The sequence below is a fragment of the Sceloporus occidentalis genome, unplaced genomic scaffold, assembly GCF_023333645.1.
Source record: "Sceloporus occidentalis isolate IW3139 unplaced genomic scaffold, rSceOcc1.0.p SCAF_2, whole genome shotgun sequence".
NCBI lineage: Eukaryota > Metazoa > Chordata > Lepidosauria > Squamata > Phrynosomatidae > Sceloporus > Sceloporus occidentalis.
In genome coordinates, this window is record NW_028316982.1 from 187,163,781 (window position 1) to 187,176,176 (window position 12,396).

The 12,396-nt window shown below is 39.9% G+C and overlaps 1 protein-coding gene across 6 annotated transcripts in view; it reads left to right on the forward strand.

The window, feature by feature from the left end:
* The window catches only part of LOC149319471 (DNA polymerase alpha catalytic subunit-like), a 331,773-nt gene that overhangs the window by 167,257 nt on the left and 152,120 nt on the right, over window positions 1-12,396 (forward strand). The gene's annotated exons all lie outside the window — the stretch shown is intronic.

Below are 12,396 nucleotides of genomic sequence, written 5' to 3' on the forward strand. Positions count from 1 at the left end.
TTAAGCTTTGCTGCTTGTATCAGATTGTTCCTGCAAAAAAGAAAAAGTGATCATGCTTTGAATTTTTAAAAATGATCTCTCTTTCAAGCAAAAGCACTTTTATGCTCCATTAGAGTTGAATTTGCCAAACTCTTACATCGCATTAACACAAGCTTTACTGGATAGATAAATGTGTTTTTCAAAGGCTGACTTGAACTTTACCAAACAGTATATTAAGATTTTGCTACTTATAATATTTTTTGCTTGGCATATTTTTGAAGTAAACACAAAGAATTAGAAATGCTTTATACTGAAAAGAACAGTTTTAAACTTAGTGCAGAAGGTAGGTATGAATTATAAATGTTTAATTAGTAAATTGAAATCTCACCTTTGTTCATGACATTGAAGTTCTTTACAGAATTTGTGTTTTGCTAATGGTTTTAAATCTGGTAGTGCATTTATTTCTTAAATAAATTATGAGTTCCATTTCCTTGGCACTAGATCAAGAGAATGAGCATTCCAGGTAACTCATTTTACACCCTTATCTTAGACCATTAAAGTTAATGGGATCTTTGTCATTGCATTTTAGTGGACACTAGTCCAAGCCATTATGGTCTTGTCCTGCAGTGAAATCTGCAATCAGACTCCCCTGCTGTTACATCAAGTGTGAGTGACTGCCAAGCTCTACACAAGCCCAGGGTTTTGTGTTGCTAGATCAACTGCATCAGTCATTTATATCGCCTCTGTAAGTTTTATAATAGTGTTTGCATGTAATTGGTACTGCAAAATTTTATCCTTGTTTTTGTTTTCTGTGATTCTAGACTATGTTCTGAGCAAAAATGTCTCATTGCCATCTTGCATAATTATACCAAACCAGGCATGGCAAAAAAAAATGTGTACACCTTTTCTTTCCCAGTGTACTTCATAATAAATGAAAATGTGCATCATTGTCATTAAGGTCATTGCCACTGAGGTATAGGAAGTCCCTGCTGGGGAACATTTTGAAAAGCACAATGCACTGCTGTACATACATGCACATTGCATATACAGGTTCTTCTATGAATGGAGGCAGGGCCTCACAAAAGTTTTTCTTTTCATATTCCTGAAAGTCCAAGGTTGACTCAGTCTTCCATCCTTTTGTAAGTCAGTAAAATGAAAACCCAGCTTGTTGGGAACAATTGGCTTACAGACTATAAACTGCTTAGAGAGGGCTGAGTTCATTGATAAGCGGTATAAAAATGTACATGCTATTGTTACTGAATGATACCTGTTTAGGGCCATTGTTGTCCTTATTCTCTATTTTGGATGACTTAAGGACTTTTTGCTAACAACTGTCTTTCACCTTTTATCTATAATTTGGTAAGAACTGAGATAGTGAATGGCTAGCAATTAGAGGCACCCTAAACTTGTTTATAAATAATAATAATAATAATAATAATAATAATAATAATTATTTATATCCCACCCAATCACAAGGAATCTGGGTGGGTTACAACAATGAAAATAAGATCCAGTTGTATTGGCTGAATGCCCCAGGATGGTATGTTCAGTAATTCACAAATGCAACAAGATTCCTTTGCATACTGATATTGCAGACTAACATGGCTATATCTCTGAGTAATTCCCAAAGATGAGGTGTGTTTCAGTTACTGAAGCAAACTGAGAATATTCTCTGTGGCATGTAGTGTGATAGTTTCTGAATTAAACTAACAGTACAACAAATCATGAAATTTGATTTTGATAGTAGAGGACATGTATGCTGCTTTAACTGATAGTATAGATTATGTTACCTTACCTGCCAACTATGTATAGGGAAGTGGCAACAGGAAGAGAAGTTAGATTATGATAAAAGACGAGATATTGCAACACTTATTAGAAGAATACATCTGTGAGTAATTCTAGAACTCTAGCGAGCCTGGAATCAGGGGCCTTGGGACATTCATTGGAGCTGATTGAAAGTGAGGAACTCTGAAGAGCAGAATTTTTCAGCTTTGTGGCATGCATTTCCCCAGACCTACTCCCTTCCCCTCTCTCTGGCTTTGCTTCGCGAACGAAGATTCAGGAAGGACTCATCCCACGCTTTGTACAAGCGCGTTGGTGACTAAAAAGGCCAATTCGAGAGAAACAGGTCTGGTTGCAGAAAGCACAGTAGAAAGTCTCCTTGGGTGATGTTTCCAGGTTGCGGTTCTTTCTGCGTTGTCGTTTCTCTTCGAGGCTCATTCGGCGTGAGCTTTTGAAGAAGGCTGCAGCATCATGGATAGTGCGTCTCCATGCCTCCCGATGCGAGGCCAGGGAGGACCATTGTTGGTGATCTATCTGGCCAAGCCTGAGATGTTGTTTCAGGGAGTCCTTGTATCTCTTCTTTGGGGTGCCCCTCTTATGCTGACCCGTGGCGAGTTCACCGTAGAATACTATTTTGGGGAGGCGATGGTCCTTCATCCTAGAAACATGTCCTGCCCAGCGCATAAATGGATGGAATCCAAAGAGCCCAGTTTCTACTTCCCTTATCTCTTTCTTCCCCTAACATGTATGCTCCATATTCCTTAGACTTGGCAGACTATTGAGCATAGATCCTTGAACAGCTCAATAGTCTACTTTTCTTTCTTCCTATAAAATAGTGTAATTCTGTGTACATGGTGATTCTCTTCCCTCCACCAGCAGAAATCCCTATCACTTTTTAGATAGCTTTATTTTACTTCTTGAGTGATAAGCAAATAGTTCAACCAGTTTCTGTTTTAAAGGTGATGTATTCCTTATTACAAATGGGAAAGCCTCTGTTTAGTATAAGAAGAAAAGTATGATGACTGATTTGCATTTGACATAGATCTTATATGCATTATGTGCCAGAAGTAGTTCCCAGGGTAAAAGCACAGTATGAAGTGCAGCTGGACATCTCTAGTTCAACAGAGGTGTATACATGGTCTATTGTGACCCATTTCAACACCATGCATGTTGACAGATATTTTTACACCTTGGTTATGTACATCAACAAATACTACTGTTATTCCCACCACAATGTCAAGTGCAGAGTGGTCCTTGGTGAGGATAAATACAGGAGGGTGAACATAAGGTGGTGGGAAGCTACTGTAGAAAAAGTTGTAAGAGACAATGATCACTTAAATAATTTTTATCCTTCGTTTCATCTAGAAAGGTTCCCAGTGTCCTAGAGATTAATGTACATGCCCCTCAGGCTTGCAGTCAAAGGAATGGAAAGGACAAGGGGAAACAATGTAATACAGATGGCAGTTTTTAATATTGTATTGTTAAAATAAGCAGCTGGGATGGAAACAAGTTTTCACAATTAACTAGCAAGTATTGGTGGACCTGCAAGAAATAGACCAGTTACTTTACTATTTTGGAAGTGGCTGTAACACTGTCCAAAAGTTATTGATTTTATAACTTAGTGCTTTTGTTCTCAAGGGTTCTGTTGGACTCTTTCAGCACCATATCACTGTGGGAGCCAACTGACCTCCCACTTCCAGACCAGATGGATCTGATGCTCTTCTTTACAGGACAAATCTTGCAGTGAGTCTTGCAGTAGTGATAGCCAGTCCAGCTGGACAGCATATAAGCAAGCAGATAAAGGGCTTGGAAAAGTTATTTTAATTAACTACATTTCCCAGATCCTCCCAGGCAGCATGGTCAGTGGAGATAGCAGAGATGCTGTTTGGCTTTGCTAGAAATGAACTCCTCTGTTGGACCAAACCACTCAAAAACATTGGCTGTATTATCTAGTGTCTATTAGTGACACCAAGAATTTAGGGTTGAAATTAGATTTATTGGGGTAATATTTCTTCCATCTCAGATATTTTTTAAAAAATTCCTTGAAGCCTCTGGGATTGCTATATCTAGGGGCAGGGTGTCAAGTTTATTCTGTCTTGCTCAGTATCTTTCCTACACTTGTTAAAATGGAATATCGGTATGTGAAGGTCTTTACTTTTATGGGCAGGGGAGAAAACATATGAACAGAATTCTCTGTTCAGGGATAATGTAAAACATTATCTCTTTGCCCCTGTGTTCTTGCAGGAAAATTGTGAAGATTTGGAGCAAGGTGGAGGAGGGGGCACTCAGACCAGGCTTTCTTTGGTTTAAAACTTTTTTTCATTAATGTTTTAACATTTTAATGAAAACAATTGAACACTGCTTATTATATTAATATTGTAAAACATTATTTTATGTATTAGAAAGCTTGCTCAATCATGTTTTGATGCTTTCTGACATTAACAATCCAAAGCATCAATCCAAGGCTTTGATGTGATTTACATTTTTGAATAAAACTTTGGGAATATTGACAAGTGGGTACCCAATATATAGGAATATAGGACTACACCAATATAGGACTGAAGCAGAAAATAAAGTAGAAAAATGCAGTTCAGATGTTATGACCAGTAGTTTAACTAATAATTGTTCTTTTAAAAGTATTCTTTAAATAATAATAATAATAATAATAATAATAATAATAATAATTATATATATTCCACCTTTTCCCATGGGAATCAAGGCAGATTACAACATTTTAAAGCAAGTTGTTTTCATTAAACTTAAAATGTTCCTTTAAGGCAAGTTTTCTTTCACTGAACCTGTGCTAATTGAAGGATTTGTTTCTGAATGGCATTTCTTGCACTATAAAATATAATACTTAAAAAGAAGCAACTGACACTGGATACTGGTCTGACAATGAACAACTGCCAATAAACTGTTAAAGTTTAAATTTTTAAATTCAGTCATTTTTGTCCCAGTAAGATGGTTTGAAAACAGTAATAACCAAACTTTTTTTTTAAAAAAATGAATAATAAATTTTTAAAACCAGGAATTTTTTTGTTTTTGTTTTTTTAATTTGGTTTAAATGAACCATGTTTAAACAAGCCATTATTCTGATTTGGAATAATTAGCAGTTGCCTCAGCTGAGGGATAGGATTTACATAATTCTTCTCTCCTCAGACTAATGTCGGTGCTTCAGTGAACCTAATGTTTTGCCAATGTTTGGCTTGGACCTGAGCAGGCGAGAAGTTAAATAAAGATAGATGAGTACAGCAGAAATCTCAGTTGGTTTCTGTATCCTCACTGTTCAAAAGGTGTGAGAGAATAGGGGAATGCATGAGGCTTCAAACCGGCTTGGGGGCATGACGTTTACATGCACCACTCCCCCAAGTCGCCCTGAAGTTTTTCTGGCAATTATATGCCAAATGGCTTCAGGGCAACTTAGGGGCATGGCGTTTAGATGTCACATGCCTCCAAGACAGCTGGAAGCCAGCTGAAGCTGCAATGGGGCAGCTTTTTGCCGCTCCTATTTGGAGAAGATTTTTGCTGCTCCTGTTTGGGCTGGTTTCCAGCTGGATTAGGGCTTCAGCATGCAGTTGCCACAGCCCTAATCCAGTTTTGTCAGGGGCGGCTTGAACTTGTCTTCAAGGCGGTCTGTTTCGCTCCTGAAATGGGAAAGTTAGATTGGGAGTGGAATGGCAGGGGCAAAGGAAGAGAAGTAAAAGACTTCCTTTGTTGCCTTCCATGCAAATCTGAGTTATGCACAGTTAATGATTGCAATAATCTCCTTTCAGTGTTTTCTCACAGTTCAAATTTTGTTGAGTTCTTTAGTACAGTCAGCCCTCCGTATCCACAAATTCTGCATCCATGAATTCAACCATCCGCAGCTTGAAATATTTTTTTTAATTCCAAAAAGCAATTGATTTTGCCATTTTATGTAAGGGACACCATTTACTATGCCATTGTATGTAATGGTACTTGAGCATTCATAATTTTGGTATTCACGGGGGTTCCTGGAAACCCCAGAAGATACCAAGGGTCCATGATACTTACCTGCTTGAATTGTGCAGTGTGAATATATAGTGAGTAAACAATTTCATGCACCAAGTTAACCAACTCAGCCAAACTTACATTACCTCTGTGTATTACATAAATTATAACTTATCCTTATTTCATTTATCCTCAGAATTACTCTGTATGGTTGGTTTATCTGATCACCACTGTATTTTCTAAGACCACCAGATGAGCCCTCTAAATTAATAGAGATTTGAATCTATGTCTGCTTTGTCTAGCCCTTTCTTCTCAGTTCATCAAACTGAGTCTTGTTGGTACATTGATCTAAATACAGTTGTTAGTCTCAGATAGAGCAGACCTGTTGTCACAATGAAACTTAGATAAGTGACTTAACAAGTTCCACTGATTCATTGGGTGTATACTAGTTGGAATTAAGAATTAAATTTAGGCCACTGTGTCTTGCCAAATTGTGTTGTATACCAATAGTATTAAGTGAAATACAGTTTTATACGTGCTTTATGTTGCTGTTTAGCACTGATGCATAGTATTGAGGAGGGATGTGGGAATACTACATATATTGCACTCAAAATGGTAATTACAGTGTAAGTAGAGACTTCCTATCAGATGTTTTGGTATTTAAATTGTAAATTCATTTTAGCATGCACACTTACCTAATGCTGCCAGTGCAAGAAGCAGCTTTCTGAAATGCTAAGTAGTTTGTGCTTAATTGTCTGCAGTAGAACAGCTGCTAATACCAGAAAAAAATGCCATCTCATCATTAGGCCTGTTATGTCCAAAAAAATTTTTAAAAATGCAGACAAGACTGCTGTAGTTACCCTGTCTGCTTTGGCACTCTTTTTCTTCCTCACTCTGTTTTCAATGTGTAATGAAGAGCTGAAGGACAATATTCTGTAATTAAGGATTCCATTAAGATGAAGAAAAGAGCAAATGGGGTTGGTTGGTTCTCCTAGCAGAAGAAAAAAAATGTCTGGGGTGGGGGATAGTGGTAGTAGTGTAGCAAGGGGGGAGAGGTGGGTGGAGAGACTAAGTCAGGGCTGTTTGTTGAATATACTGTTAAGGACTGTTACCATCCTAATTAATCAAGTTAGAAATTACAGCTGTAGTCGGTTTCCCCCCAATTCTTGTTATCAATTTTCTTCTCTTTTGAGACAAAGCAAATATAAATTTTGTGTTCATTTGTCATTCGTTCTTTGACTTCAGCATCTCTGAAAATAACAATGTAGCACAAAAGACCAGTATTTACCTAGTTGTAATGTGGGTTGCCATGGTGTTTTGCAAATTATTGCAATTATGTTCACCATGCGAGTCGCCCTTGGTAACTGGCGAAAAAACTGATAATCCTGTTTTGAACAAAAGGTCAAATTGCTGAATAGAAAGTCTTGATTAACTAAAAGATGTACAAAGTGGAATTATTTCCTACCATTCAGAAATAGTTCTTGATCGGGTTTGGGGGAGGGGGTGAGTAAGTACATCTGATTACTGAAGTACAAAGCATTGAAAGGATGTTGTCTTGAGCCTTTCATGTAGTCTTAATGGTGGCTTTTTTGTCAAATTTACCCATTTGCGGCATTGAAAGAGGCAGCTGCATTTAAGCTGGAGAGATGGTGCTTTTTCAAGAGTTTAGTGCATGGAAAGTTCTCAGCAGTATCTGCAGTTTACTATTAGTCTGTGGTCTATTAAAACTGATGTGCTGCATTTGAGCCCATTGCTCTCAGTGCTTGTGAAACCCTTTGACTGATGATCTAATAAAGTGCTCTTACTGGACAATCTCTGATCACATACTTGAAAAAAAAAATCAAAAGTTTTTGAAGTGGAGAGAAGAATAAAAAAGGAAAGCATATAGCGAACATTTGTCCCTGTAAAACATATTTCCTTTTAAAAGAAGTGAATACGTTTGAGGTTATATTTGTTGCAATTTGGCAAAATTCTTTCATATTTTCTTTGGTTCCAGTTTTAACTGTGTATTTAGCATAAAGAATATTTTAAAAGTGAAGTGAGAATATTGTCACAGTCACCTGAAAGGTAATGGTTGAAACTTGGGAGAAGCTGCATGAAAGTAGAATGAAAGCAAAATAACCCTTAGCAAGTTTGTGGGTTTACATTCTGCATCACCTAGCAACCCCTTGGTTCAGTTAGCTCACTTGTCTACCCTCAGTCTTGTTTACAGACTATTCAAACTGCCTTTCGAAACCATGAAAGATATTCAGTTTCATTAGTACCATTCTCAAAGAGAAAATAATTAAACTTAAATGAACAAACATTGCTTGGTAGTGCTTTTAAGCTTTTTACTGGTTTTCAGATAACCACTGTTGAGACCTTTCTTTCAATGACAGAAAGTTTTCCTATTTTCCACAAACATAGCTAGAGATATTAACTTTAAATTTCATTTCCCCTCAATATTCAGATGTATGAGCTATAAGCAATATAGTAGCCTCTAAGTTTTGATCTCTCCCTTCTTTATCTTGATGATTATTGTATACATTTTCTCTCCTGCATGTGCTAGTTATTCAAGTGTGAAATTAGACATAAATTGCACTTTGGCTTTTCATTTATACCTGTATTTTTGTTATTTTTTGAAAACTATTCAAGTTATTTTATTAATACACTAGACCTTCATGAAACATGAAATTGTTTTGTCTTAGCAAGCATGGAACTGTGCATGTCACAAAATTTTCATCTATATTTTTCTACTTTTATTATTTTGTTAGATTCTCTTACATGTACCATAGCCGGACCATATGAGTTCTTTGTGTTTTGTTGACAGCTGACAGACAAAGCAAAATTATTCTTGAAGGAAGGTACTGTACTTAGTTGTGACCTATTATAGCCTGAGAATGCTGCTTTGAGTAAGATGAATAGAAGGGTATTTTACAGAATAGACTTGAATATACTTCCTAAGATTTTAGCTGTCCATACAGATATATACATACACACACACACACCCTCCATTCAGCTTTCTTTGTCAAACATAATTTTCCATATATAGTCATTTTTAGTATATTTTCCCCAGTTGCTTGCATGGAGCCAAATTTAACTGCTTTGGTATTGTCCTACAGTGGTAAAATAAAATTGCTGGTAATTGTTGGCTTTCTTTGTTCACAGTGTGGCAAGCTATGATGGCTTGTATTGCGTCCTTTTAATGTTCCTTAGATGCATCTTCTGGTGCTTAGGCCCTGGTTGCAAATTAAGGCAACCAGACTGAGATATTGTTCCCAATGTGAAGCAGAGCAGAACACTTGTTAATTTATTGCATAACACACAATTGCAAAGGTTGGAATGCAAACACTTGTAGTGCTATTACATCTGTTTAAATGAGGACCACTGTTTGCATCTAACCTATCATAAGCGTTTAGAGTGCTCTATTATCCTTTCACCAGAGTGATAGCAGAGCCTAGCCTTTGCACAAATGAGAAGATCAATAAGTTTCAAATAACTTGTATGAAATGTCATATGACTGTACATTTAAAGAGATGTTTTAAAAAATCAATTTTAATAACATTTAAAACTCTTACATTGACCTACAGTATAGCCTGCATTTCTACCTTCTAGATAGCTTTGTTTAAAGTATTTACCCATTAACACATGTGATTGCTTGACTTTTGCATTGTTCTCTGTATCACTTCTCTGACGATTAACAGTTACCAAATATGAACATATGTCTGAAAATATCAACCACAAGGCTGATAGAACTTTTCTATCAATTTTAAGTATCAAAACATGAGTTGCCATATTGTGATTAGAAAGTGTTTCATCCAAGTGTTCCAAAGGGAAGTTGCCGAAGAAGCCCATACATTTCATCATAGTTGCCCTGTCTGGAGACTTTTTGAACCATTTGTGCAGTTAAATTAATGTAACTATTTGCTGATTTTCTTAACTACAAATCATTGTTAGGAATGCTGTGCCATATTTGGTATTTCTCTGTTCTGATAGTTTCTCTCCTCTGTATGTTTCAGCACAAGCCATACAATCACATCTTAGGCCTGCTCTGACACATTTTTTCCTTTAGAAGTGATCAAAACTAAGAAATCTCACATTTAAAACAAGAACTGCAAAGTCATGCTTTTTAATGTGGAGTTTCTGCTGCAAAAGGTTATGCTTACTGATGGCTATGATGTATCACTCCTGTGTGGAACAGGAATAGAAAATCCCATGGGCTGTTAAACAATCTACAAACTTAAAACTTAGTTTCTGGCATCCACATGTGTTCATCAACAGTTACAATCTTTAATTAAACATCACTCTGGGCATTAAAAAGGGTCGTGGATCACAAGATGCATGTTATAATTAGAATTTTGGAAGTTACAGCTTTTTCCCTTTTCAAACCTTTTTCCTGCTTTGATTGCAACAGAATTTGAAAGGAGGATGGGTCAAATACTAAAAATCTGAAACAAAGGAAGTGCACATACCCATATATCAATACTCAAGCCTTTTATATCATACTTTTACAATATTAATACTCATGCCTTTCATATCATATTTTTAAGTCTCAACTAATATTATATTTTAGGTGATAATTTGAGGGCCAGTTTAAACATTTCATCTCACATGTAAAGGTTGCTGAAAAGCTCTTACCTGCATCAGTGTGCCCCGTGCAGCGGGCATAATTTTTAAAAGCCTCTTACCCCTGCAAAATCCACATTCCAGCATAGCTGCCTCCAGGGAGATGGAGCACTAGTGCACAAACACTGCATGTATATGGGCCATTGCACAGGATAAGAGGCTTTTAAACATTATGACTGCTGTGTGGAGAACCAACATGGGTAGGTACTTCTTGGCAGTTTCGACATGGGGGCCGTACTGTTTTAAAATGACTCTTAGAAGAGAATGTTGCAAGTAAGTGCAATATATCCATCAATTATATTATTCAGTCTTCAGTGTTAATGAAACTGGAATGAAAATGTTAACTATGTAGATCTGTATCAGCTGCAATAAACTCACTTCTTCTTTGTGGTCTCTGCGAATCATACAAATGGGTTTTACTGCGCCTGCGCAGTGCTGCTCGGAACCTTCTGGAATCACTGGGCAAAGTTTACTTTGCAACATATAGAAACTTTTTGGCGGTAACTCCGCCCACCCGTTATAAGGCCCCTGCCTTCCCGCTCTTTCCTCAGTTCCTTTTTTCCGCCGCACTAGCTGCTTGAAGGAACTTTCACTTGCTCTTGCTTGTTACGGAATCACTTTCACTAGACCTCGGACTGTTTTTGACCACTCTCTTTCTCCCGCCCCGGTAACTTCGGACTTCTTCGGCTCGTTTTTGACTTCGCTTTTGACTCTCCCTTTAACCGGCCGACTTGGAACGATGCCTGCACCCTTCAAAAAGTGTGATGTCTGCGGGGGCAAGGTGCCCGTTCAAGACCCTCACTCCTCCTGCCTGCTGTGCCTCGGAAAGGACCACGATGCCAGAGCCTGCCTCCTTTGTAAGTCTCTGTCCTCCCAGGCCAGGAAGAACCGGGAGTCCCGGCTGACCTCAGCTATTGCCCTGGGGAAAGTCCGGGAGGGACGTCCCCGCTCGTCGTCGCTCCCTCCGGTCGCGCCACCTGCGTCTTCGTCCCGGGCCAGCGTTGCAAGTGTGGTCTCTGTCCCGGCCGGGACACGATCTCCTACCACCTCCGATGTGACCCGTGGTCCCCCGAGACCCAGTGTCACTGACGAACCCTCCAAGCGCCCCCAGAAGACCTCGGGGACTGAGGGTTCCGAGCCCAGGGAGAGATCCGGGAGGAAGCCATCCCCGGAGGGCTCGCGCTCAAGAGAGCGTGTGGAGACGGAGGTCCGGATCGCTTCGCCTCCGTCCTCCAAGGCGTCGTCGAAGGCATCTCGACACGCATCCAAGTTGCCCGAGACGGAGGCATCTTCTTCGGGGAAGACGGCACCATCCGATAAGGCTAAGCCAGCCAAGGCCCACTCCAGGGAAGCCACTGTCCTACATGACTTGCCGGACAACCCCTTCTTCCCCCCCGAGGACCAAACGGTAACACCGACATCTTCCAAGAAGAGGCGTCATAAGGAGGTGACCGAGGCAGCCCCACCCAAGAAGTCCAAGCCCAAGGACCACACTGGGTCAGGACACCCAGCCAAGCCAAAGGAGCGTGCTTCTCACAAGCAACGCTCCCCTTCCAAAAGGGCCTCGGCGACGGTCCCTTCGCGCCCGGAGACTTCTGCCGCTGCGCATGCGGCCACTGTGCTGACCACGCCGCTGCCGCCGGCACAAGACCTTGCCACCGTCAGTGAGCCTACCTCCCCTCGGAGGCAGCCATCCCTTCTCTCCTTCCATTCGGACGCGGAGGAAGCTGACCCTGGCTCTGACATGGACGAGCCACAGGAGCCGGACACTGACATGTTCTTTGATACCGAGACCCAGAGGTACTACATGTCAGTCCCGAAGGAGACGGCCTTTAGGGAATTCACCAGGCTTAACCTGCGCCCGGTGGTTCCCCAGACAGATAAACCACCATCTTCCCATGCTGTGGCGTCGACTTCGGTACCTTGCCGCCTGTCTCCTGAGCCAATGATCCCTCGGATCCCAGCCCGCACTCCATCCCGAGCCGAGGTCGCAGACATTCCCCTGACGTCTGACTCCGATTCCGACCAAGATCCCTTGCCTCCATCGCGGGAACCGTCGGA